General features: G+C 33.2%; 2 pseudogenes; both read right to left on the bottom strand.

The window, feature by feature from the left end:
• Window positions 1-13,238: 13,238 nt before the first annotated feature.
• On the bottom strand, window positions 13,239-14,509 carry LOC120158701 (annotated as a pseudogene).
• Window positions 14,510-20,222: 5,713 nt separating this feature from the next.
• LOC120158700 lies at window positions 20,223-26,367 on the bottom strand (annotated as a pseudogene).
• Between the last annotated feature and the right edge of the window lie 1,379 nt (window positions 26,368-27,746).

Here is a 27,746-nt window from a genome sequence, read left to right as displayed (position 1 = left end):
TTGACCATGAAACCCTTTTTCTATCATAAAAACCTTTTACTCTGATGACCACTCACAAATCAACACCTTATGATTATGTCATGATCATGCGATGCAAGCAAAAAAGAAAAATAACATAAAAAAACAAGTTAGTACAAATAAGAGCTGTGTTATGTCTACTTGACCATGAAACCCTTTTTCTATCATAAAAACCTTTTACTCTGATGACCACTCACAAATCAACACCTTATGATTATGTCATGATCATGCGATGCAAGCAAAAAAGAAAAATAACATAAAAAACAAGTTAGTACAAATAAGATAACAAAGTGACAAGAATTATTATAAAAACAATAATAGAAAAATAATTAAATTAATGAGCTAATGCAAAACAAGAATACAAATGCAAATGCACAAGGTGTTAATTCCAAAAACAACCACCATAGAATAATTCTATATCAGACCATAAGATTTCCTTACAATAGACAAACGAGCTTAATTTTCTTCATTTACACTAGACACACGAGTTTCGTTTTAATTTACCTACTGTGATTGTTGGATCTCTAGACCTCCACTTCTGTGGAATTTTCCGCGAGAAAAGCGGCCTTGATATCTCGTGAAGGATCTTCTCATTCTTGACTCAACTAGCATCTGATTATTTGGTACCATCTCCATCTTTGTTCATTTAACAGGCGTCTTCGATCGACTTTGAGCTTTTCTCTTACCTATCAAATTTATTTGTAAGTCATCGCTATTACGGATTTGACTACCTAGTTATGTAACACTAATGTCGATATAAAAACCTTCTAATTTTTTCAATCACTTGCGAATTAACACCTTGTTTGTTATGATGTGAAAATGCAAATACAAACAAAAGATAGTGAAAAATAAGATAAAACAAAAGAAATTGTTAGTACCACTCAACCAAAAAAAACAGAAAAGATAATTACGAAAAGAAAAGATCCTACCCAACATGTATCTACCCTGACATACGTTTATAACAATTCTACCCATACATGTTTTCTACCCCATCCTTTGTTCAACGTATAAATCCTAACCCCATTTTTCTAGTTCACATACTTCATACGGAATATAAAACTTAACTGTATATTCTTCTAGTTCCCATGCTTTTTGTAAAATAAATAAATAACTAGATAAATAAACTGAGGAAAGGTTAGAGTGAGTTTCCCCTTTGTGACTTTTGAAGAGCCACATATAGAATTTCAGTACTAAACGGGCAGAGTTTTACTACTAAAAGGGTCATTGAATTGTTCTTTACTGGTGCCCCCTTGGGCCTGCCAGACCCTCGATCCTCGCCCATTATAAGATTAAACAAATCAAGTTCAATTCAAGAGGATGCATTTCCCCATATCCATGCGATGAAACTCAATGTTTCACTCGTAAACACAAGGCATATGAACCCAGAGGTTACTTGCTAAAGCCTATATGGAGAAAAATAATTTTTCTCACGTAAGCGTAGCGTTCAACCCCCACCTAACAAGACAGAGCACAGTTAGAAGATTCTAAATATTCCAAAAGGTTATAGCATGTGAGATGGGGGAACTCACATTCCTTTACCTCGATCCAAAAACAACCAAACTAAAAAAAGGTTAGAAATCTGAAACAATGGAAACCACACATTAATACAACTAATAAATAATAACAAAAAGATTTATGACATGATGTGATGCAAACAAAATATAAGGATCAAATTTTATATATAATTCAAATTTACCATTTTCAACTAAAAATATGATGTATAATCGATTACGACCTGACTCTCTAATTTCCCAATGGAGTCACCAAGCTGTCAGAACGGTCCTTAAGCTTTTTTTAGGGCTATGGCTGGGAGTGATCCAACTTAATTTTAGAAAATATTGGGTTTTAAAATAAATGCACATATAATTAAATTTGGAGTCGCCATCGATAATTAGATTAGGTAGGTCGAATACCTAAAAATATCTTTTAAAATAATTTTAAGAAAGATGATTTTAAATGATAAAAAGTGATTTGTGTTTAACCAAAAACTCATTTTGAAAAGGGTTTGGCAGTCGATTACGTGTGGGGAAGGATTAGCACCCCACAACGCCCAAAATCAGTACCTAAGCGATTATACATCATCTGAATATCAAAATTTGCAAATTTGAAAATACATTTAAATTATGATCCTGTTCGAATAAATTTTTTTAAAATGATATCATTTCGTACGGATAATCTTCAAAAACACACTCCTTGTTAGTTCAGGCGCGTTTTTATTGATTTTACATACAAATGATCATTACCATGTTTTTTATTAAATTATATATTTAATATTTATATATAAAGTAAATAAAATGAAATAAAGAAATCATCTGAATAAAAAAATGTATTACCCTATACGAACAATTCTAGGAAACACACTCATTGTCAGTTAAGGCATATCTCCATAAATTCCTCATATAAAATAATATTACTTTAATAAATGGAAGCATGACATACGAAAACATATAAACACACACACACACAAATATATATATATATATATATATATATATATATATATATATATATATATTATATACATAATATAATGATGCTAATGTATTAGAGAGAAACCCAACGAGGACTTGAAAAGAACAACACAGACACAGCAAGCTCGAATGCAAATAAAAGAAAGTTAAACAACTATGTAAATGGATGATCGAAGTAAAAAGATAATAACTTTAAAGGTTGAACTATAAAACCAACAAGGACTAGGGCAATCATTGTAAACATCATACAAACTAAGCACTGGAGTCGTAATAAAAATATAATCAACATTCAGGACTAAAATGGAAATTATTAAAATAGGTACTCAATATAAAATAAGCATAAAAATAAAATAACAAATGGAAAGGGACTAAAATATAATAGGGATAAATTAACATGTTTGAAATAAAAAGAAATGCAACTTTATTTAGTGACTAAATCAAAAATTCACAAAGCTAGGAGGATCCGAGACGGGGTTTACCCACATGCTTGACGCTCACTCTCCCTCCCTAAAATGACGTCTCATAGCATGGGTATATAAGTCAAACATATGGCCGAAAATGGCCTTGCTCTCCATTTGTTTCATTTCGATTCTCTTCCTAAAATGGGAAAGCTTTTTTTCTCAACCCTCTCTCCTCTCCAATCCTCGTCGGGGAAGGCTAAAAGCCTCCAGCCACCGCTACCCAGAGAGCTCTCTACCGCCACACACGGTGGTCGTAGTTCGAAAAAAAACTAGCCCAAAACTCTCTTTTCTTTCTCCTCAAATCGAAAATGACATGCACTCACCCTAAAAATAACCCTCGGCCCTAGATCTAGAACAAACGAAGGGGTTACCTTCTGTTTTCAACAGTCATTTCTCGCTCCGGTGGTGAGAGGCTCGGCTCCAGGGGTAAGTCTTTCTCTCTTCTCCTTCTATTTTCTTGTTTTCTCTTCATTCCCTTTTGTTCTCTCTCTTTTTTAATTTTCAAAAAGTCCCCCTTCTTCTATCCTTCGTTCTCTTTTTATTCTCGTTCGAAGCCTTTTTTTCCCTTTTGGTTGCATGTTGAAAGTTTTAATCTTTTTGTTTTTTTTTTTTTGCTTTTGATGCTCTGACCGATGAGTGAAATATGGCGGGGACATATGTAAAGACGGGGTAAAATATTTTTACCTCATAGCTTCTTGTTTGCTTTCGTGATGATCAGTGACGAACTTGCGGTGACAGCAGCAGGCCTCGGGAATCTGCGAGACAAGCGTATGCATCTCACGCGGATAGAGGGAGGCGTATGTGGAGGTGACAGCTGGTGCGAGTACTTAGGTTGGAACCCAAATCATCAAAGAATCAAGATCGTTGAATCTAGGCAGATCCAATGGTTACAATGAGGTGGCGGCACGTTTCTATTGATAGGGTAAGGAAAACCCTAATCTAAATGAATCTGGGCCATTGGATCAAGTATCGATCCAACAGTTGATGTGGTCTGGCGGATGGAAAAGGGGAACCATAGGGTTTCTGGTACCTTTGTAATTTGGGTCTTGGGCTACTATGTTTGGGCTTCCGATTTTGGGTATGTAACAAAAAAAACATGTAATAAAAATAAGAATAATAATAATAATAATAATAATAATAATAAATTAATAAATAATAATAATAATAAATAATAAATAATAAAATAATAATATTTATAATAATAACTTGGACAAAACGGATGTTTACAGTTAGGTACTAAAATTGAACAAAATTGATAATTTAATCATTAAACATATAATTTACCTAAAAAAATAACTAGGCAATGTTGTTTCGTTTGGGAGGTTACTAGAATAGTGCCCTAAATTGTAGGGTAACAATTTTTATTAACTTTTCAAATAAAAAGACGTCCTAATTAAAACGTTGAGCGAATGGAGTTGTATTTAAAAATATTCACTCTTTTGAAAAAAATGTTAGGAATGATCATGGTTTAAATTTATATGTAAATTCATATTTCTCATTATTAAAGTTAACATATAACTAATTAAGTGTCGATTTTAGGTATTGATGGGTGTTTATCATTCCTCACGCGTAATCGACTTTCGAACTCTTCTTGAAATAAATTTCTAATTAAACATAGATTTATTTTATCTTTTAAAAGAATTTTTTCCAAACATAAGAAAATGATGACGACTCTAAATATTTTGATTTTTTTTATAAATCGAGTATATAACCAACAAACTTAGGTGGCGTTTGGTTTGTTGGAATGTTTCTGAGGGAATTAGAATCTGTGAAGGAATTGGAATCTGTCAGGAATTGGAATCCAATTCCATATTCTGTTTTGTTGGCAGGAAATTGAATTGGAATCCAATTCCATATTTTGTTTGGTTCGCAGACATGTCAGATGAATTTGATTTCAGTAATGTAAAATGAAAGGATTGCCATTCTTGTTTTTTTTTTTGCTTAATTTTAGTTTGTTTTATAAATTACATGTAGCAATATATTATATAAATTTTAATTTTATTGATTGATTGATTATTCATTTCAATAAATTATAAAAATCATGCTAATAAACATCATAAGTTAAAATCATCCCAATTAGGGATGGTCATGGGTCGGGCTGGGTCGGGTTTTTGGTCCACCCGACCAGACCCGAGAACAAGGGAACCTCCATCCGAGACCCAACCCGACCAAAATAAAGTTTCACCCGACCCGAATATATAAATTAGAAACCCGACCCGACCCGAAATAATAAAAAAAAATATTTTTATTCAATAAAAACAGTGACTTAATTGGAAAACAATATATATATAGAGGGGTATTATTATAATTATTCCTAAATATATAAGGTAAAATTATATATTTTTTGGGTCAGGTCGGGTATTTTTCACCCTAAACCCGAACCCGACCTGACCCAAATATCACACTTAAAAAAAACCGACCCGATCCGACCAAAATAAAGTTTCACCCGACCTGACCCGAATATATGAATTAGAAATCCGACCCGACCCGAAATAATAAAAAAATTATTTTTATTCAATAAAAACAATGACTTAATTGAAAAAAATTATATAGAGAGAGGTATTATTGTAATTATTTCTAAATATATAAGGTAAAATTATATATATTTTCGGGTTGGGTATTTTTCACCCTAAACCCAAACTCGACCCGACCCGAATATCACACTTAAAAAAACCGACCCGACCCGACCAAAATAAAGTTTCACCCGACCCGACTCGACCCGACCATACCGGAAATAATAAAAAAATATTTTTATTTAATATATGAATAAGTTACCAAAAGATTGATGAGGGTATGGTCAAATTTCAATTCTCTCCAACAAGGGAATTGAATTCCATCATAGAAGGGATGGAATTCACTTTCTCTCATTTGATGGAAAGTTGAAACCATGAGGGATTCCAATTCCCTTGGAAAATTTGAACCAAACATGGGAAAGTGGTGGAATTGGATTCCAATTCCCCCTAATTCCAAGGGATTCATGCCAACCAAACGCCACCTTAATATTCATTCTGACAAAGTGCAGAATAAAAAATACTTTGAGAAGAGAATTATGAAGTCAGCTTTTTTGAGGTAATTAAAAAAATAATTTTTAAGTAAATTTATTACTAAATTAAATATATAAACTGAATAAAAAATAAAAAAAATAAAAAATAAAATAAAATTTGAAAAGACATCATGAATATAATTTTTTTATCATATAAATCTATTAATTATCAAAATAAAAGGGACTCACATACTTATGGATCACAGTTCTAAGTAAATATGAGAAAAAAGATTTCTTGTAATTACATTAAGGATAAACGAAAATTTAAACCGATACTTTTACTTCATCGTAATTTTGTTTGCCTTAGAAGTAAGATCGATATTGAGTCTAGATCACTAAATTAAATATTAATTTCTATTTAAATTATAAAATTTTATTTTTAATCAAATTACATCTGAGAAACGTTAATAAATTAAATCAGTTACACTAACATTATTTAAATTGATACTTTTACTTCATTTATTTTTCAAATACCATCATTAAATAATATTATCTAAAAAATTAATTAATGCTTTTTAGAATTTATAGAAAAAATAGTTCTTTTTCTTTTGAATTTATTTCAATAAAATATTTGAAAATTTTTCCAAAAACTATTATTTATATTACCAATTAAATATTATTTTATGGTGATAAATAAAAAATATTTTAGATTAAATTATTAATTTAATTTTTTTTGTTAAAACTATTTAACAATGTTGCTATGGACGAGTCTATAGTGCACAACGCACAACTAAAATGACGTACCGAAAAGCACCACAAGTAAATTTGTCCTTATTATTTAAATATTAAAAAAATATAGTAATTTACTTAAAATAAAACATTTATTAAAATTTTAATTTTAATAAAATTATATTTTTTATTAAAAATAATAATTAATTTAAGTAATTTCATTTTTTATGATTAAAAATTTTAAAGTTATTTAAGTGTAGAGTTATCTCAATTAATTGGTCATCACTATAGTCGTCGTCGACTAATACTTTACCTCGCCAGAGAATCGTTTGCTATAACATCCAACGTTGCCGAAAACTTAAATAAAGTGGAAATCGGTCTTGGTCATCACCAAACCTCACCCAATTTATCGTTTCAATATAGTTGTTCATCTAATGTTTGGTGACTATTAGAGTATTATTCAGATATGGTTATTTGTAACTGTTATGGTTAGGTTGTTGTAGCCGTCTTCTATTCAGTTGGGATATTTGGTTAGCCTTGATTGTTGTATATATAGTGGGCCTGTCCACTATTCCAATCAGAGCAATGTAATCCATTTCTAGTGAAATGAATAAGATTCACATCCTTAACCTTTAACTCATCCTTTGTTGACTTTAGTTAATATTTTTATCATCTTCGTCCTTTGTGCGCAATTGGTTCATATTTTCTCTACTAGATCTTCATTGTTGATTTCTTGTAGCTAATACTTTATAATTCTTGTTATGGTATCATTCGCCTAAATTCCTGCGACCGTTTGTCTTCCGGTTCGCTTCGTTTTAGTTCTTTTGCTTCTTCTTCTTCTTCTTCGATTTTTTGTTTCTTCTTCGCTTCACCTCTTTTTGCTTTCAGTCGCAAATTGATGAAAATTGCCTAATGATATGTTTTGTGCTTCTTGATGAAGTGGATTTGCTTCTGTTCTTCATCAAGGTTGGTCATTATTGTTCATCAGATTGATTCTTTGCATCTTCTCTGCTCTCCAGTTGATCTTCGATTCTGGTGAGACTGTTTTAATTTTTTCGATTAGATTGGCGTATTGCATTCTTCTTTCTCTTTTCTCTTTTGTTTTCTAGTTGAACTTTTGTGATTCACCTTCAGCCTGTGTTGTGTTATGTATGGCTAATTTTGTGGATGAAAGTACTCTGAATGCTACTGGTAGTTCTGCTTTTGTTGCCTCTAATAGGTTGTTCTGTACTAAGAAGATTAACATGACATTAGATGACAACAATTATCTAATATTGCATCAATAAGTCTTTCTTACAATCAAAACGTATAGATTGCAGAAGTATATAGATTCTAATATTTCTTGGCCTGCACAGTATGTAACTAGAGATCGCATAGTTAGTCTAAATCCTGAATATGAGCTTTACGAGGAGCAAGATCGAGCTCTTGCTTCGTGGTTACTCTCCACTGTTAGTGAAGAAGTTTTACCTCATTTAATAGGAATCAATATTGCAGCTGAGATCTGGAATACTTTGCATAGGTTGTACAGTGGCAAAACTACTTCTAGGTTAATGTCCTATAGGAGAATGTTTCATTCTCAAAGGAAGGGAGAACTGAGTATAAGAGAATACTTGATGAAAATTAAATTTGTCTGTGATAATCTAGCTAATTGTGGTAAGATAATATCAGAATATGAACATGAACATATAACTAATATATTGAATGGATTACAACCTAAATTTGAATCATTTATTATAGTCATAACTGCTACCCCCACTCCTCCAAATTTAAGATCTGTTAGCACTATATTGCTTGATGCTGACACTAGACAGTCTCATACTTTTAATCATGTTACAGCTTGTGCTCATGTTGCTACTCAAGTTACAAATGAACAGGTGGCTTCTAATAATATTTCGCAGTCTGAATATCAAAGAAAGGGTGAATTTGTTGATAATATTGTTCAAAACTTTAATAACAATAACAACAGCAATAGGGGTATAGGCCGAGGACGATATTCATCCCCTAGACCGCAGTGTCAATCGTGTGGTCGAATGGGACATCTTTTTCAAAGATGTTATTACAGGTTTGATATGAGTTACAAGAATGAGTCATCTCGCCCTACACAAAAGAGTAATAATAGAGCCTATTCCAATATTCAAGACAATTCCTGCACTTATAATAATCCCAACAATGAAAACTTCACTTCTTATAATTTGATGTATTATGCATCTTCACCCTTGATGACAGCTCCTCAAGTTTCTGCTTTTTGTTCACATGTTTATCCTTTTAATGCTCATCATCAGGTCTACTCAAGTCCTCATAGTATTTCTTCATTTCCTAATGGAAATACTGCTCAATCCACTGTTGCTGCTCAACCGCATTTACATCTTAAGCTTCCATAGCTACACCTGAAACAATGGATGACAATGCCTGGTATCCAGATTCTGGAGCAACTCATCATAGTACAAAAGATCTTAGTAGCTTGCATGTTAAAGACACTCACCCTGGAACAGGTAGTGTAGTTGTTGGTAATGGTAATTCTTTGCCAATACAGTACACTAGTCAATCTTATTTTTATGCTAATTCCAATAGGTTTCATTTAAATAAATTATTGTATGTTCCTAACATTACTAAAAACATGTTGTTTGTTTCCAAATTCACTCAGGACAATCCGGTCCTGCTTGAATTTTATCCTAACTTTGTCAAGTTCATGACCTGCATACTCGAAAAGTGTTATTAAAGGGAAGTGAAGCTGGAAGGCTGTACAAACTCAATGTTGCTATGAATAATTTTGTTGATAATAACTGTTGCACGGCAACTGGTGATAGGTTCCCTATTAATAGTTCTAATAATACTTATTTGTCTTTAATAAGTTGCCATTTAGTAAATGCTAGCATGGCATATATAGATATGTGGCACAAAAGGCTTGGCCATCCTTCTAGAGAAGTTTTACTTTATGCACTAAAATATTGCAATGTAATCCCTTCTTATATAAATAAAGAAAAAATGTTATGCAAAGCATGTCAACTTACTAAATCATACAAGCTGCCTTTTTATGACTCACACACCGTTTATACACAACCTCTGGAGCTTATAGTAGTTGATGTGTGGGGTCATTCTCCTATATATTCTAATGATTTTAGGTTTTATGTTGCTTTCACTGATGCTCACAGCATATATACTTTGATACTTTTTAAAGAAAAAATTTGAGGTCAAGACTGATTTTTCCTCAATTTCATAGACATATAGAGAGGTAATTTAGTGTCAAGCTCAAGGTTTTTCAATCGGATGGAGGGGGTGAGTTTGGTGCTCTTCAAGCTTACATGAAAGAACAATGTATAATGCACAGGTTATCATGTTCTCATACTTCAGAGCAAAATGGCTTGGTAGAAAGGAAGCATCGACAGATAGTTGAGGTAGGTCTTTCTATGTTAGCTCAGGCATCAATACCTCTAAGTTTTTGGAATGATGTTTTTTCTAGTGCAGTGTTTCTTATTAATGGACTACATACACGTCCATTGTTCGACATATCATCATATGAAAAGATCTTTCATAAAACACCAGATTATAGTTTTTTGAGAGTTTTTTATTGCATTTGTTACCCATTTTTAAGGCCTTATAACCAACACAAATTCCAGTTTCGTTCTTCTATTTGTGTTTTCTTGGGTTATTCCCCTGCTCATAAGGGATATAAGTGCTTAGATTCAAGTGGTCGTGTATATGTTTCAAGGCATGTTCGGTTTTAAGAGCATGAGTTTCCTTATCAACAACATCAAAATTTTTCTAATACTTCTACTCTGTCAATGATAAAGAGTCATACTGGAACTGGTCAAAAGCACTTAAGTGTCAAAAACATTTGTCCTCAAAATAGTTTGTTTCATCATTCTTTTTTTTCTTCCACTAACACACACAATCACAATTTGATTTCCTCATCAGTATTATCATATCCTCCATTACCACAACACTTGTCAGAATTATCATCTCTAGTATCATCACATCATCCCTCGAATTTATCATCTTCCACCCCACCACATCACTCATAAGAACCAATAGAATCACCATCTTCCACTTCACCACATGATATATCATTTACTTCATCACAACATCAATTCACTTCATCTTCATCTCTTCCATCTCATCCATCCACTTCAGAACCATCCACATCCACTACATCATCCTCACCACCTCCACCACCACCGTCTCGACTTGTTCAGAATACTCATTCCATGGTCACTCGTGGGAAAGCTGGCATTTTTTAAACCTAAAATGTTGTTTGTTAAGACAAGTCCTCAAGAGCCAGCTAATGTCTATGAAGCATTGCAACATCCTGCTTGGCGTGAAATTGTTCATAATGAGTACGCTACCCTTATGAAAATGATACGTGGGAGTTAAAGCCTTTGCCACCAACTCACAAGGCAGTAGGTTGCAAGTGGTTTTTAAAGTGAAGAAGAAGCCTGATGGGTCAATTGACAGGTTCAAGGCTCATTTAAAAGCCAAGGGCTATTCACAAATGGTGGAAAGACACTTATCGGAGATATTTAGTCGAGCGGCTCGAGCGAGTACAATAAGGACTGTTCTGGTTGTTGTTGTCATGAAAGATTGGCCACTTAGGCAGATTGATATCAACAATACATTCCTCAATGGAAAGCTAGCTGAGGAAATATACATTTTTCAGCCTCCAGGATTTGAGCAGAGAAGTAAAGATGGGAAGGAGTTAGTGTGTTGTTTAAAGAAGCTCTTTATGGGCTTAGGCAAGCTCCTAGAGCATGGTTTGAGACCTTGAGAAAGTTTCTGGTTGAAAGCTTGGGTTTTACTGTTTCAAAAGTTTATTCTTATATGTTTATCAGAAATTCAGCATGCTCCCAAGTGCTTTTAATGGTGTATGTTGATGATATTGTCATCACGGGAAGTCAGGAAATAAAAGTGGATGACGTAGTGCAAGCAATCAACAATGTGTTCTCGCTTAAAGATTTGGGTCAGTTAGAGCTTTTTCTGGGGATGCAAGTTGAACATACTTCAGAAGGCTTGGTTTTAAATTAGAAGAAGTATATTTATGAGTTGTTAAAAAGATCAAATTTAGACGAGTCAACACCCACTCCTCTACCTATGGTCCTTGCTCTTAAACTCAAGGAAAACGATGGGCAGTTGTTTAGTAATGTTCATCTCTATCGTAGTATTGTGGGAGGTATGAAATATGTGTATTTAACGAGACCTGACATAGCCTATGTTGTTAACATGGTTAGTCAGTACATGAATAGTCCATGTGATACTCATTGAAGGGCAGTGAAACGCATATTGAGATATCTCAGTGGGACACTTGAGCATGGATTGTTTTCCACTCAAGCTGGAAATTTCATTTTAGTCTGCTATACTAATGCAGACTAGGCAGCATCAGTGGAAGATCGACGATCCACAACAGGTTATTGTATATACCTTGGAGGCAACCCGATTGCATGGTGTTCTAAGAAACAAAGTGTTTTCTCTATATCTACATCAGAAGCAGAGTATAGAAGTCTTGCTAATTCTGTTTCTGAATTAATTTGGATTGAACAACTACTTGATGAAATTGGGATTGTTGTAACTGGAAAGACAGTTGTATGGTGTGATAACACCTATATAATTTCTATGGTTGCAAATTCAACACATCATGCTCGTATAAGCATGTAGAAATTGATATTCATTTTGTGAGGGAAAGAGTTCTGGTAGAACAACTCAGTGTGAATTTTGTTCCTTCTGCAGAACAAGTGGCTAACATACTCACCAAGACATTATCAACTGCAGTGTTTAGTGATATGAGTTCTAACCTTGGTGTAAAGTCTTGGGAAAAAATTGAAAGTGTCAATCAAGAAGCATATATGAAGAAACCAGGAAAATGTTGAAGTTGTAATTCAGATTATAAGAAACCCATGAGAATATTAGAGTATTATTCATATATGGTTAGTTGTAACTGTTATGGTTATGTTGCTGTAATCGTCTTCTATTCAGTTGGGCTATTTGGTTAGCCTTGGTTGTTGTATATATAGTGGGCCTGTCCACTATTCCAATCAGAGCAATGTAATCCATTTCTAGTGAAATGAATAAGATTCACATCCTTAGCCTTTAACTCATCCTTTGTTGAATTTAGTCAATATTTCTATCATCTTCATCCATTGTGCACAATCGATTCATACTTTCTCTGATGGATCTTCATTGTTGATCTCTTGTAGCTAATACTTTATAATTCTTGTTAGTGACGACCAAGACTGATTTCCACTATATTTAAGTCTCACATATCTTTGAATGTTAGCAAATGATTTTTCGGCAAGGTAAAGTGGCCGCCGGCAATGACTATGGTAATAACGGAAAATTTATTTGTAGTATGTTTCGATATATCATATTAATAATGTATTGTAGTATGTAACGTGTGCCCTAGAATTTTTTGTATTGATATATATAAATTCTACCGGAAGTTTGGGAACATCCCCATTTTAAAAGAGATGATAACTTCAAATAAGAAATTTGGAAAGAGAATTACATCAACAAAGCAGTTTTGATCTCACAAAAGAATATAATCCAAATTCAACTTCAATTTAACTACTATTGCCTTAGTTTCTAGGCTTACAAACCTCCACCTCCGTTTCCGCCGCGTCCTTTCCAACCTCCACCGCCCGACGACCTGTTTCCGGTATGTTTTATCTTCAGATCATCGGGTAAGGGGAGAATATGATCAATACACTTTCGGAAGCTAAAATCTTTAACTGTTTCATCCACCCTAATCACAAAGAAACATTTACTCTTCCACACCGGATGATTTTGGATTTGGAAAGCTTTGATCCCTCCACCAATCTTTCTCTCGGGTTCCAGATGGCCTTTCTTAAGCAACTCCAGCAATACCATATGTTCATACTGCAACATAAAGTCGATCAACATTATATGCAAGGAACATTATAGGTGCTACAAATTTATGTCAGGGTTAAGAATTTGAAAAATCATATTAAAAGTTTAGAAGATGTAATATCATATAATCAATATAAAATATGAAGAAAACACTTAAAATATAGGAAGATTTGAATTTCTAATGTGTCACCGTACACAGCCCTTTAATCCATCTTTAATCATATAAAACAAAAGATCTTAAATATTTCAGCGCCTAATCAAATTTGACGATTAAAAGATTGAGGCAATGAATTTTATGTGCATTTCCCATCTATCATTCCTATAAACATGATTTTCCCTCCATCTAACCAGAACTAATAATAACACCAACCCATGTGTTAAAATAACCCCTTTACAACATCAAGCTTCATGTAACGAAAAAAATGTAATCACCTGCTAACCACATTCATTATGAAAGTTGTGATTTTTTAATAATTTAAAGTAATTACAAAAATACTATACATTTAAAATATGTCTTAATTATTAACGTCGCATATAACCTACAAAAATAGTTATTCAAACCTCAGAGATCATTTGAGAATAGCCACTTGATTGATTCATAAATTTTTATAAGAAAATATTTTGCACAGAAAACTAACAGAGAACGGAAAATAAGCTATTTTAATCAAGTACCTTGTTAAAGTTCAGTTGAGTACCCCAGTGATGAAGCAAATAGGAAAAGTAATCGAACATCTCCACCGACGACCCGAACTCCTTTGGACCGAGCCGAGCCGGACAGGACCGGACTCGGGTAATTCCGACTTATTCTCAAGCCTTTCCTCCTCTACGGATTTCTCCATCTTCTGCTTTTTGGATACGTCGCCGGTTTCTTCACCGTTTTCTTCTCTCTCACGCTTTGATTTCAAGTCGCCGTTGGCGTCATCCCCGGCATTAGGAATTTTGGAGGATGAATCAACGGTGGCGGGATCCGGCGATGGCTCTTTCTCTGCCATTGAGAAAAGCTAAAATTTCAAAGCCTGTAACGTTTGGCCGCAGTGAAGGAGTCTGCAGGGTGGTTTCATTTAGTTTTTTTTCTTTTCTTTTTGGGCTAGAAAAGGAGGTTTTCTTTCCTTGTTAAAATCCCCACTACGTGTTGCCGAAAATAAATCCCACTCCGCTGTGTGGTTTCTTGAATAATACTAAATAAATTCATTTTTTTATTAAATGATATTTACTTATTATAGATATAATAAATTTCAAATTTACGATAATTTCTTAAGATTAGTTATGAATCTTATCGCAATGTATATCACCCAATTTCATACATCAACTTTAAGTACATAATTTTATGTATTTTAATTCATTTTGCATTCACAATTATTACCGTAATTGATATAATTTTATTTTCACATTAACATTTTATATAACAAATTAATTAAAATTAAAATTGTATTTAAAATTTCACTAAATCAAAACTCATACATCACATTATATATTAAACACATATTCATTTATAATTTTCAAATTTACTTTTTTTTCCTAAAATCTTTCTAACAAATCAAATACCAATACTAAATCGAACTCCAAATAAATAGTTTAGGGTAAGCAAAACTAGATTCGACTTGAAATATATATTCTTTTATTTCGAGTTATTCGATTCAACTAAAATTATTGATTCAATTTTTGAGTTCGATTCGAGTTCAAATTTGAAATTTCGAGTCACTCGAAAAACCAAAAATTTGGATGAATATTTTGACAGTTTTGTGATTTAGTCCCCGATTTCCTTATTCTTTCAATCCATCCTTCATTTTAAGTATATTTTTTATCAAATTTTAACAACACGCTCCTAAAAGATAGTAGAATACCTATGTACTTTCAATTACTCTTTTTGATAATAAGTTTTCTATTTTTCAATTTAGTCCTCAATTTTTCATATTTTCCTTATTTCTTCATTTTATCCTTCATTTTAAGTTTTTTTTTATCAAATTTGAACCACATGCTCATACACCATTATAGAAAACCTATGTAACTTCAATTCCTATTTTTTTTTATTAAAATGTACTCTTTTTTAGTTTAGTCCCTTAACTTTATATTTTACTTAATTTAGTCTTTTGACTGTAATTATTTGCAAATTCTTTTTCCCATCAATTCCTCAACTCATTTATACTCTCATCAATATTTTTCCCTCAAAATACATTCTTTAAGATATAATATTGTAAATATATTTTATAACTTTAGATTATATTTGATATATTAAATAACATTATAATGTGAGAAGAGTATGAAGAAATATATAAAAGGTGAGTAAAACTCGACTCGAAAAATTGATTGTATTTACTCTACTCGAATTGAAAAAACTTGACTCAAATTAACTTCGAATTGTAATTTCATAAACTTGATTAGACTTGAAAAAATTCAAGTTCAAATCGAGTTATAAAATACAACTTGAATAACTCAAAATTTTAATAATTAGCATATTGATTTTCATGTTTGAGTCAAATCTCTTAACTCTGCATGATATATTTATATCATATACGAAAAAAATATGTGTGTGCGCGTGTGTGTGCGCGCGTGCGTGTGCGTGCGTGCTTGTGCGTGCGTGCGAGTGCGTGTGTGTGGGTGAAAGTGTGCGGGTGTGGGTGTGCGCGCGTGCGTGTGTGTGGTTATAGAAAACTCTTTAAATTGGAATAGAATAGTATTATAATATTATAAATATTTATAATTGAATTTAAACTTAAACTTTAATAAATCGACTCAAATCGACACAAATCAAATTTTATAAATTTGATTCAACTCAAAAAATGTCAAGTAAAATTCAATTTATAAAATAGGATTCGTGTTTCCTGAAAAACTCGAAAAAAATTTACTCGACTCGGTCAAACGCTCATCCATATATATAGTTAGAAAAAGCCAAAAATTAAAATTGATTCTCATCATAATACTATAAATAATTATAATTAATTTTTTATAAAAACTCAAATAACTTAACTCGACTAAAAATATTTCAAATTTAATTTAAATCATAAAATAAAATATAACTTATAAACTCAAATAACTTAAAGACTTTTTAACTTAAAATGACTTGATAGAATGCTTTCCCGTCAATACGTTAACTAATTTCTGTCTCAGGCGATGTACAGACTAGTTTTACGTATGTACTATATACATAAAATTTATTTAATGAATTTATAATTTAAAACTATTATTAATATGCTTTGAAAAATAAATATCTTTAAATGTTAAAAGTTTTAGTGGATCCATTATATAAAGGAATGTTGTCCTATTAAAATAATAATAATAATGGTAAATATAAATTATACAGCACGTTACAATGTACATCTAAATATAATAAATATTTATGAGTTACTATTAAAAAATATAAGAATACATGAAAATTCTAGTTAAAATAGTATTAGATTTTTTTCACATTCACAATTAAAAATATTTATATAAAAGATATATGTTTAGAAATTGTTTAATAAATTATTTAAAATAAAATCATAAAAATTTTGTATATAATTTGTTTAATTTCATTTAAATTTTAAATAATTTTTAATTCATTCATTTAAAAATTATACAAAATAATGAAAAGAAAGTAATCTTCATAATAATATTAAGGGTAAACTACATATTTGGTCATCCACCTATTCTTTAATTTATGTTTTGGTCACTTAGTTATTATTTTTTTTCAAAATAATGTATAATGTTATGTTTTGGCTCTGGTTTGATCACTCGTCGTTTAAACATTCAGCAGTGACGATGATGTTTCATCATAAGGTAATGTCATGTCAACATTGAAAATTAAAAAGAAATACTACAACATCACTGTTAGTTTTTTAATGACAGATGACCAAAATAAAACCAAAACTTAATCTTAAGTACGATAAGAAAAATAATAATAACCAGGTGACATAAGAAAAGTAATAATAACTAAGTAACAAAAACAAAAATTAAGTAGTAAGTAGGTGACCAATTAGGTAACATATCCTAATATTAATTATCATTTTAAAAGAAACATTTTAGTCGATTTTCATCTGAGGTGATAGATGGTTGACACCAAATCAATCATAAATATCATATTAGAGTGAACAAAACTTGATTTAACTCAATAATTTTTTTTAGATTTAATAGTATCATAGGCCCTCATACATTTCCAAAAAAAAACTAATATGACTTTCGAATTATTTTTGCATTCGTTGTGACCCGTAAACTAAAAAAAATTCAATGTGATCATTTGATCAATAATTTATGTAATTTTTTGTTATGATGCTGACATAGTAGTTCATAGTTCTTACACAACGATTCACAGTGCTAATGTGATAATTCATAGCGACTGATAATGTGGAAAATATATTGAATTCGTTATTTAGTTCAAGGACCAAATTAATTTTTTTAAAGTTCAAGAATTTATTTAATTTTTAAAAAATAAAAAAAATTTAAAATTTAAAATATAAAGTATAAAAGTATTCAATGTTTAAAAAATTAAATTTAAAAATACTATAAAAATAATTACTAAAAGTTTATATATATATATATATATATATATATATATATATGTGTATTAAAAGTATTCAAATATTCAACCTATATTTATCAAAAAAAATTCAACCTAGAAGGATAAGTTTACAGTGAATGTCATACATTGATGTTCACTACTATTCTTTGACTCAATTGGTTCAATCATTTTATTGTGACTGCAAATATTTTTACCTATTGAAAATTGAAAAACAATTGGTTTGCTTTTTTCTTTTTTGATTCATTGTTTGTCTCACTACTTTTGAAATCTCAACTTTGGTCTCTTTTTTTAACCTGTTTATCCGACCTAGAAGAAAGAGGTCGGATCCAGAAGGCCAAATTAACTTGTCTCTCAAAATTAATCTAAAAATTATTTAAAATGTATTAAAATTATGCCTCACAATTATTATTTTCAAAACTTATAATATCCAAAATGAATAAAAAAAATAATATAAGTCATAATGTAAATGCATAACATCGCCAAATCAAAATCCAATGTCCAAAATAAATTTAATGTCCAATGTCTCAAAATAATTATAAGTAATAAATATTACCTAAATAGAAATATTAATATAATTTGAAATAGAAAGTCTGAGTAAAACCTCATAGCATGAATATTAACGTAATCTGAAAACAACGTAAATCTCTAAGTACCAGGTCACTTAAAATCAAGAATTTGAAAGAGAAAATAACCTCAATGACCAAAAATCTCTTATAATATACGATTTTAACCAACTTTTTTTGGATTTGCCAAAATGACCAACTAAATCGCAATGCGATCGATAATTCGCAACGCGATCTCCGGTATCGCAAATCAGTTTCCAGATTCGCAACGCGAACTTCGACTATCGAATTGCGATTTACATATTCGCATTGCGATAGTCCAAGTTCGCGTTGCGATTTATTCCAAGTTCGTTGCGATAGTCGAAGTTCGCGTTGCGATTTATTCCAAATTCGTTGCGATTTATTCCAAATTCGTTGCGATAGTCCAAGTTCGTTGCGATTTATTCCAAGTTCGTTGCGATAGTCCAAAATCACGCGGACGTGTCGAAGACACGTATGACCACGAGACGAGACGAGACGGACGGCGGCGGCGCGCGAGAGTCTCCCTTGTTCTCTATCACTCAACAAGGAAGTGGGAAAGCCAAGCCTTAAATACCATTCCCAATAATGTTTCCAATACTATGTGGGATTGAGCATTACCAACACTTGTTCTCAATACTATGTTTGATTGAGCCTTAAATAGTGATATTATTTTTGAATGTTTTGCTTAAAATTCCAATAATCGCGATTGATTGTAGATTGACTTTTAATTATGACATATTTAATCGTATAATACTAATACAATTGGTTGCTGATTCAGTTGTTTTAAGGTGCATGATTGTTAATTGTTTCATGAATAATCACATCGTATATTATAAGGCATTTTTGGTCAATGAGGTTATTTTCTCTTAAGTTTATTGTGTCTCTAAAGTGCAACAGTCACAAATCACATCATAGTCCGATTTCGTATAGCAATAGTCACAGTTAGAATAATATTCAAATGAACATTAACCCATACGTCTTACATCGTATGAAGAGTAGGTTTTCCAGAACCACTCTTTACTAACACCGTCTGAAGTGGGGTCTACAAATCCTAACCGAGAATGACATGGTAACATGATATATATATTCAAATTTCGATCCGATCCAAATGTAAAGATATTTACATAATTTCAAAGTCCGAATGCATAATATAAATTTCGAAGTTCATAATTAACATGCGTGACATATCATATCTATTCAATTTGAATCCAATACAGCTATATCACATAACAGTCATGCTTCAAATCAATTTTCAATCAACCAAAATTATCACACAACAAATTTAGCTCCAAATAGAGACACACCTCGACATAACTATCGATAATTGTAACGTCTCCCACGATCAGCTCGAACAGTGGATCAGCCCAAATTAGTTTGTACGGAATAATTTAATACGTAAATAAATATTCTAAAAAAATGTCAACGACAATCGTATAGAATTTCAACTAATACTCATGGTCAACATCAATTCAAAATTAGCGAGTAATGGCGAAGGGGCAGTAACTTAGTTCTTGCTTCAATTTCTCTTGCAAAAATCACAATGTTTGATTTTAAATCCCAAAATACCAATTTCCAAATTAAAGAATAATTTGAGGATGATAATACATTAATTTTGGATTTGAATCGTCAGTCGACAATGAGAGTTTTGGTTCGAATATGAGGGCCTGTCGGATCAGGTGAAACAAGATTATCGGTGATGGAACTAGGAACTACACCAGCAGTAGTTCCAAGGACCGAAGAACTCACGGTTGGCCTTTTTGTGGGCTTAAATGACTAGCGAATAAGTAGGGGCAGCAACAACCACGACTGAAAAGGGCTACCGAGTGCTTAGCAGCTACTATGAAGCTGATGATTACAACGTTCGACCCAAAACTGGCCAAACTGACCACCCCAAACGAAGCTTGCATTGGTCCGACCACGGGCGACCGCATATGGCGGCGGTGCAGCCGTGTCTCACGAGTTGGAAAACTCAATTCACCCTAATCCTCATGAAACAAACGACTAAGAAGAAAAGATGACGAAGTAACGTGACCAACCAACCAAAAAATGATGTCTTGACCTACTCAACCGAACAACAATGCAATGAGAGAAATGTGAATGACATTGCTAGGGTTTGAGTCGAGAAGAAGAAAAATTAAACAAATGAGACGCACAGGTTCTTATCAGGGAAAGGGATTTGAGTTCTATTAAAAATAAAATTAGGGAAATCACGAGGGTAATCCTCTGGTTTCCCTAAGGTTTACCAAACGACCATAAACTTTTTCCAGTTTGCAATTAGGTCATTGAATTTGATTAAGGGATTTGGGAAAAAATTCCCAAATTGTAGGGTTTTAAATTGGGGCAATATCGAGGTGTTACAATTCCCCCTTAAAGAAAGTTTTCACCTCGAAATTTACCTCAGGGAAAAAGATGAGGATACTAAGCCTTCATGATCTCCTTGGTTTCCCACTTGGACTCATCATAACATCGGTTACACCACATGACCTTGACCATCTCAACAGTCTTCATCTAGAGAACCTTCTCATCCCTCTCGAGAATTTCAATCGCTCCTCTTTGAACCCCAAATCTATTTGGATCTCTACCTTATCTGCATCTATTACATAAGACATGCCGGCTCTATAACATCTCAATAAAGAAACGTTAAATTTTTCATGAATACGAGCAAGCTTGAGTGGCAACTCAAGCTAATATGTAATCGGCCCAACACAACGAACAATCCAATAAGGGCTAATAAAACAAGGACTCATGTTGTCTCTCCGTTCAAAATAAAATACCTTTCTCCACAAAGATACTTTCAAGAAAACTCCATCACCCACTACATACTCAATATCCTGGCACTTCAGATTAACGTAAGACTTCTATATATCAAAAGTAGCTTTAAGTTTATCCCGAACCATCCTGACAGTTTGGTCCGCCTATAAAACCAAATTTGGACCCAATAATCTATGCCAAAAAACTTAGTCCAACCAATCGGATTTCGACACTTACTTCTACATAGAGCCTCAAATGGAGCCATCTTGATACTGGCATGAAAACTATTATTGTAAGCAAACTCCGCCAACAGTAAAAACTCCTCCCAACTACCTTTATAATTAACCACGCAACCTCTTAACATGTCCTCTAGAATATGAATCCCCGCTCAGACTGACTATCAGACTACGAATGATAAAAAGTACTGAAATTCAATCGAGTACCAAGGGAACTATGTAGAGACTTCCTGAATTTTGAAGTAAACCTCATATCACGATCTAAAATGATGGACAACAGTACCCCATGTAGACGAAAAATCTCAACAATATAAATTCGAGCCAACTTCTTCAAGAATAATCAACTCAAACCGAAATAAAGTGTGTGGATTTGGTAAGACGGTCAATGATAACCCATATTGAGTAGAATGACCCAAAAATAAAGTCAATAGTCACAAGCTCTCAATTCCATGACGAAATCTCACTATGCTATAATAATCTTGATAGACATTGATGTTCCGCCTTCACCTCCTGACATTTCAAACATTTAAAGACAAAACCGTCAAATATCCTGCTTAAGACCTTTCCACTAGTACTGACATTTCAAACATTTAAAGACCAGGGAAAACTGAAATTTTTCGCTTATGTCCACATAAAGAGTTCCATCTACATTCTTTAAGAAACAAATATTGGTTTTTGCTAGACTTATTTTCTATTCAAAGTTGTCACAAAAATCTCAGAACCCTTTTAATCACATCTAGTTGAGTGAGCAAGGCTTTTGTGAACAATATCAAATTGTCTGCGAAAAAGATATAGGATATAATTGAGCCATCTTTCGATAGTTTAATTGGTTTCCATTTTTCATTATCAACCTCCATTTGAATAGCTTATGCCAAACGATCCATGTATAGTACAAAAAGCTAAAGTGAAACCGGATCCTTGTTGAACACCCCCTGATTGGTTAAATGATTTTGTTGGGTGTCTATTCCATAAAACATGAGTTGAAACCGTTGAGACACAACTCATAATCAAATTAAATAGTTTTGTTTTGCAACCCACATCTAATAACGTGTCAACAATAAACGATCATTCTAATTTATCATATGCTTTCTCCAAATCTAACTTGTTTTCTATCCATCCAACTTTACCTTTTGTTTGTTGCATTGAGTGCATAACTTATTGTGCAATAACGATTTTATTAGAAATACTTCTCCTCGGGATGAAGCTTGTTTGGATTTTCAGAAATCCAAGTGGGAAGTAATGGATTAAGGTTATTGGTGATAACTTTTGTTAAAGCTTTATATAGTACGGTGACCAAACACTACAACGAAATAGGTTATTAGCGGTGTTTTTTCAGTCATATAGTGGCGTTTTTAATTGCCACTAAAAACCCTGTGGCACAAAAACAAATGCCGCAAAAAACGTTGTTAAAATAAACACCGTTGTGACGCCTTTTTTTAAAAACGCAGCTAAGGCTATGATATTTAGCGATGTTTTGGTAAAACACTGCTAATTATCTTTTATTTTGTGGCGTTTGTTTCAAAAAAATGCTGCTAAATATTCTTACATTTAGTGGCATTTGTTCCCAAAAATATCGCTAAATGTTCTGACTTTTAGTGGCATTTGTTCCAAAAAAACGTCGTTAAATGTCAGGACATATAGTGGCATTTTTTTGTATAAACGCCGCAAAAGATCTAGAACTTTAGTGGCATTTTTTAAAAATGTCGGTATTGACTATGTATTTAGTGGCTTTTTTATATAAACGCTGCTAATTAAGTCTGATTTTTCAAATGCTATTTTCTGCTCTTTTGTTACCCAATTTTAAAATTTTAACCTGTAGCATTATCCATTAAACTTGACATCCATAACAACATTCTTGAAATCCATAACAACAAACTTAAAATCCATAATAATAAATCAAAGATTATATTAAGGTTTAATATAATTTAGTTTAACATTAACTAAAATAAACAAAGCATATATCTAATAACACCTAAGATGGTGGACTCTAGGGTTGATTTTGTTGTATCATCTGCATCATAACTTAAAGTCAATTTTGAAATTCTTCACATTTTTTCTGATATGCTACTTCTGGGCCAATAGGCTGACCGACATCGTTTCTTGAAACTTTCACATGGTTCCCATAAGGAAGTTCGTATAATTCCTTCAACGTTATACGTCCTCTAGTCTTGCATCTTCCACCATTTTCAACTATATAAGAAATAATTCAATGTAAGTTTTCAAAATCAACCAGCAATTAAGAAAGTGTCGAACATTACCTTCAATTTGTACAGCTTTTTCAACAGTAATCGAAATTTCGAAAGATCCAGCACCACTCGATTCATCATTACTGGTTTCTTCATCCTCTAGAGAAGCTTGAACAATCCGCAAATCACTTAATTACCAAAAAATTCATTCTGAACATTGAGTGATTAAATTTCACTACAATAATTGGGGCATTGTGACCTCAGAAGTCAAATGTGGCAGCCCATTCCCCTCTCTCTAGAACAGGTGCAGAATGCCTTGCCTTTTGGTAACCATGGGTGGTAGTTATGAAATGGCCACAAGGTGATCATCCAAGCCGCCTGAAAAACGTTGATCCCAGCTGAAAAAAACATATTTCCATCGGAAAATGAAACAGTGTTCAAGAAGAAGAAAAACAATTCCACCACCACAGATTAACATACTGATTTTGCCCAATGGTCCTCTGTTCTATGAGCAAGACTTCAGTCACTTGTTCGCCATATTATGACTGTCTTGTCATCATACTGACTTGCTATGAACGACCCAATGGGATCCCAGGCAACTCCTTTAACGAGACTAGAATGACCCCTCAGCAACGCTGTGCAGATGCCATTGCTCATATTCCATATATGGACGGTGTTGTCCAAACTGCCACTAGCCAATATTGAGTCATCAGAAGACCAATTAAGATCCACCTACTTCAAAACGAGAATAAATGGACCTTCCAAGTCAGAAGACAGCCAGTGCTTATATGAAATCACTACAATAAATTAAGGGGGTGCATACAACATTACAGTAGGGAATTTCAACCATGTATCCTTATTCTAACTTATCACCAAAACAAAACAAACACAAACTAAAAAGTACAACATCAGCAATTTGTGCAGTGAGAAAAAGATACTGCAGAAATTGAATTTCTAGGTAAGATATGATGTTTTTTCAAAGAACGAAAACTAAATCAATATGCAGCAGAAAAAAACTAACTATAAGATAGAGATTGGAGAGTTGAGTTCTTATCGCTGGTAAAATGTCCTAACATTAAGAGCATTATGATTACCACATCTGCAGTGTGTCCCCTCAGTGTCATTGATACTTTCCAATTTTCAATGTCGGGAGGCTCTCCACTGCCAAATTCAGTGGTTCCAGAACCAGGCTCTCTCATGAATTAGAATTACTTGTCATCGGACCTGGATGCAAAGTAACGTCCATGCTTAGCCCACCTAACACAGTTGGCAGACCCAAAGTGATCACGCAAGGTTGCAAGAAGCCTTTGTGTAGATTCATCGTTTTCCAAGTCCCTGCCAACAGATTTTAAGTTCCAAATTCGAACCGGCATTTTTCAGCCGATATAAAACAGTGAAATTTAAAGAACTAAAAAGTAACAAACGATCTAACACACGAATGGAAGATTCTATTTGTCAGCAAACTTAGATAACCCCCGCTCATATCATTGTAGGATATAAATGCTAACTCTGCAACAATGATCACCTCTAGCAGTAGAAACCCAAAGACAACGAGATATGTAAGTGCCAAGAAGGGACGTTTTACCCAGGGATTCAAAAAGCGGAGCTCAACGGCAATAGCGGCCGCTATTTCGCGGTAGCACTGCCGTTCGAAACCGATATTTAAAAAATTACGGTGGGGGTGGAATCACAACAATAGCGGTCTGTCGCGGTCGCAATTTAGTGTCTAACGGCAAATGAGTCTTCGTTTTTAGCGTTGATAACGGGACGCTATTCCCGTTATTCACAAGTTTTCGCATAAAAGGAATCCACTGCCCTAGCTTGCTCTCATTATCAAAATAGAGCAAACATTAAAGAGAGAGAAAAGTAAGCAACGCCAGAGAAAGTGAGTAAGCCTCTTACCAATGGCTAAGAGCTGGTCGATAAACAAATGGGTCTTCGTTTTTATGCTCATATTTGCTCATTCATCTTCTTCTTCACTTGCTGAAGATGGCATGTGCTATCACTTTCCTCCTTTTTTTTGAAGCTCTAATTTGCATTGTTTATGGATTATGCTTTCTGGGTTTTTTGCTTTTGTTTGAAATCTGTTAATTCCTTTAGCTACAATAGGTTGATAAATTAGGGTTCAGTTGATTTTAGCTAATATATTGAGTTCTTCCATTGGGGAGGTCATTTCGTCAAGGGGTAATTAATAAAATCATGGTTTTAAAACTTAGCGGCCCATGTTTCCATTTATTTCAGTGACGATGCTTTAGGAGGGTGTTAAAGGAGAATCCTTTAGGAAAACTTAGTTGCCTTAAGATGTATGATGCGAAAAATGGGTCCTCAAGTATAATTATTATATTTTATGATAAGTTATATCAATTTTAAAAAAATTCACGACTGCGACACCCGTAGTGACTGCCATGACATCCGTTATGTTTGCAACCGCGATAAACGCGACGTGACCGAAAACGTGACCGCGAACGTTATTTAAATCCCTGGTTTTACCTTGTGGTCACCTCCGCTAGTGGCATACCTAAGACCAGCAGGCTGAACATCAATGGAGAATACATGCATTCCCTCATCCCTAACCCAACTTGGTTTCTCAGCAATCATCTTTCTCAACTTTGGCTACTTCACATAATCCTCTCGGTTTCTGCTTCTGGTTACATTATGTCTGGTTAAAACTCAGGCAAATACTAATAAAGTTCATAGCGTTCCAACGAGGGAAAAGAACCCACCAGCAGCTAAGAACGAAAATTAAATATAATGGCTCTTGGCACATAAAACATATAAACATTTAATAAAAAAATAAAAAAAAATAGCGGAAAATGACCAAAATCCAAAAAAAGAGCACTCTACCTTGTATTACAGAGAACCCAGAAAGAAAAATATGACAATCTAGGGATTTGGAGTGCTTTAGAAGAGAAGAAGCAAGGGTCCAGGTACGAGAAAGCGGAGACGATTTTTTTAACAAAAAGAAAGAAAGAAAAGGTTTTTCACCCAATGTATTTCTAAAACTTAAAGAATGCTAATAAAAGGTTCTGATAAACTTGCTCCTCTAACACTGCAACATCGCCGGCTTGAAGACTGCTGAACTGTAGACAGCAGCAAACAACAATTGAGGAATAAAAGAGTACATGATTTTGAGCCTTGAGGATTGATGGAGGCGCGATAGTGGTGACTGATGGCGCGACGGTGGTGACCCGCGGCTTGACTGGTGGAGACTGATACCCCAATTTGATGAAGATGATAAAAAGAAATTAGGATCGGGCAGGAGAAAAATGAGGGGTTTTATAACACTTTACGGCATTTTTAAACCAAACGCCACTATAGAACAAATTATTGCGACTTTTTCAAACAAAACGCCACAAACGTTCTGAACTATTGCGGCATTTGTCTCAAAATGCCACTAAAGAACGATTTTCTTACGACGTTTTTTTAAAAACACCACTAAAGTACTAGTTTTTTTTTGCATTTGTCTAAAACGCCACAATATATGTACCTTTCGCAGCGTTTGTTTAAAAATGCCACTAAAGAACGATTCTTTTGCGGTGTTTATTTAAACACCACTAAAGTAGGGTTCTATGGCGGCGTTTGTTTAAAAACACCATTAAAGTACTTATATTTAGCGGCGTTTGTGAAATAAACGTCTCTACAGTATGAGTTTTAGCGGCTTTTATGAAAAAACATCGTAAATGTTACAATTTTGTGGCGTTTTGGATATAAATGCTACTATATACATAAATTTAGTGGTGTTTACTTTGAAAACACTACGACAAATGCCGCTATATACCTGTTTTGCTATAGTGAAACTAATTGATCAAAATCAAGTGAAAGTTTCTAGAGAGTCCACTTTTGGAATTAAAACTAACAAAATTTGATTGATTTCCACTTGTATAACTTCGTTCTTAAAGCATGAACGTATCAACTAACAAACTCCTGGACCAACTACGTCCCAATCGTGTTGAAAGAAAAAAGCATGGAACTCGTCA

Source organism: Hibiscus syriacus, unplaced genomic scaffold (assembly GCF_006381635.1).
Source record: "Hibiscus syriacus cultivar Baekdansim isolate YM2019G1 unplaced genomic scaffold, ASM638163v2 tig00111330_pilon, whole genome shotgun sequence".
Lineage (NCBI taxonomy): Eukaryota > Viridiplantae > Streptophyta > Magnoliopsida > Malvales > Malvaceae > Hibiscus > Hibiscus syriacus.
This window is presented reverse-complemented; position numbering and strand designations above follow the sequence as displayed.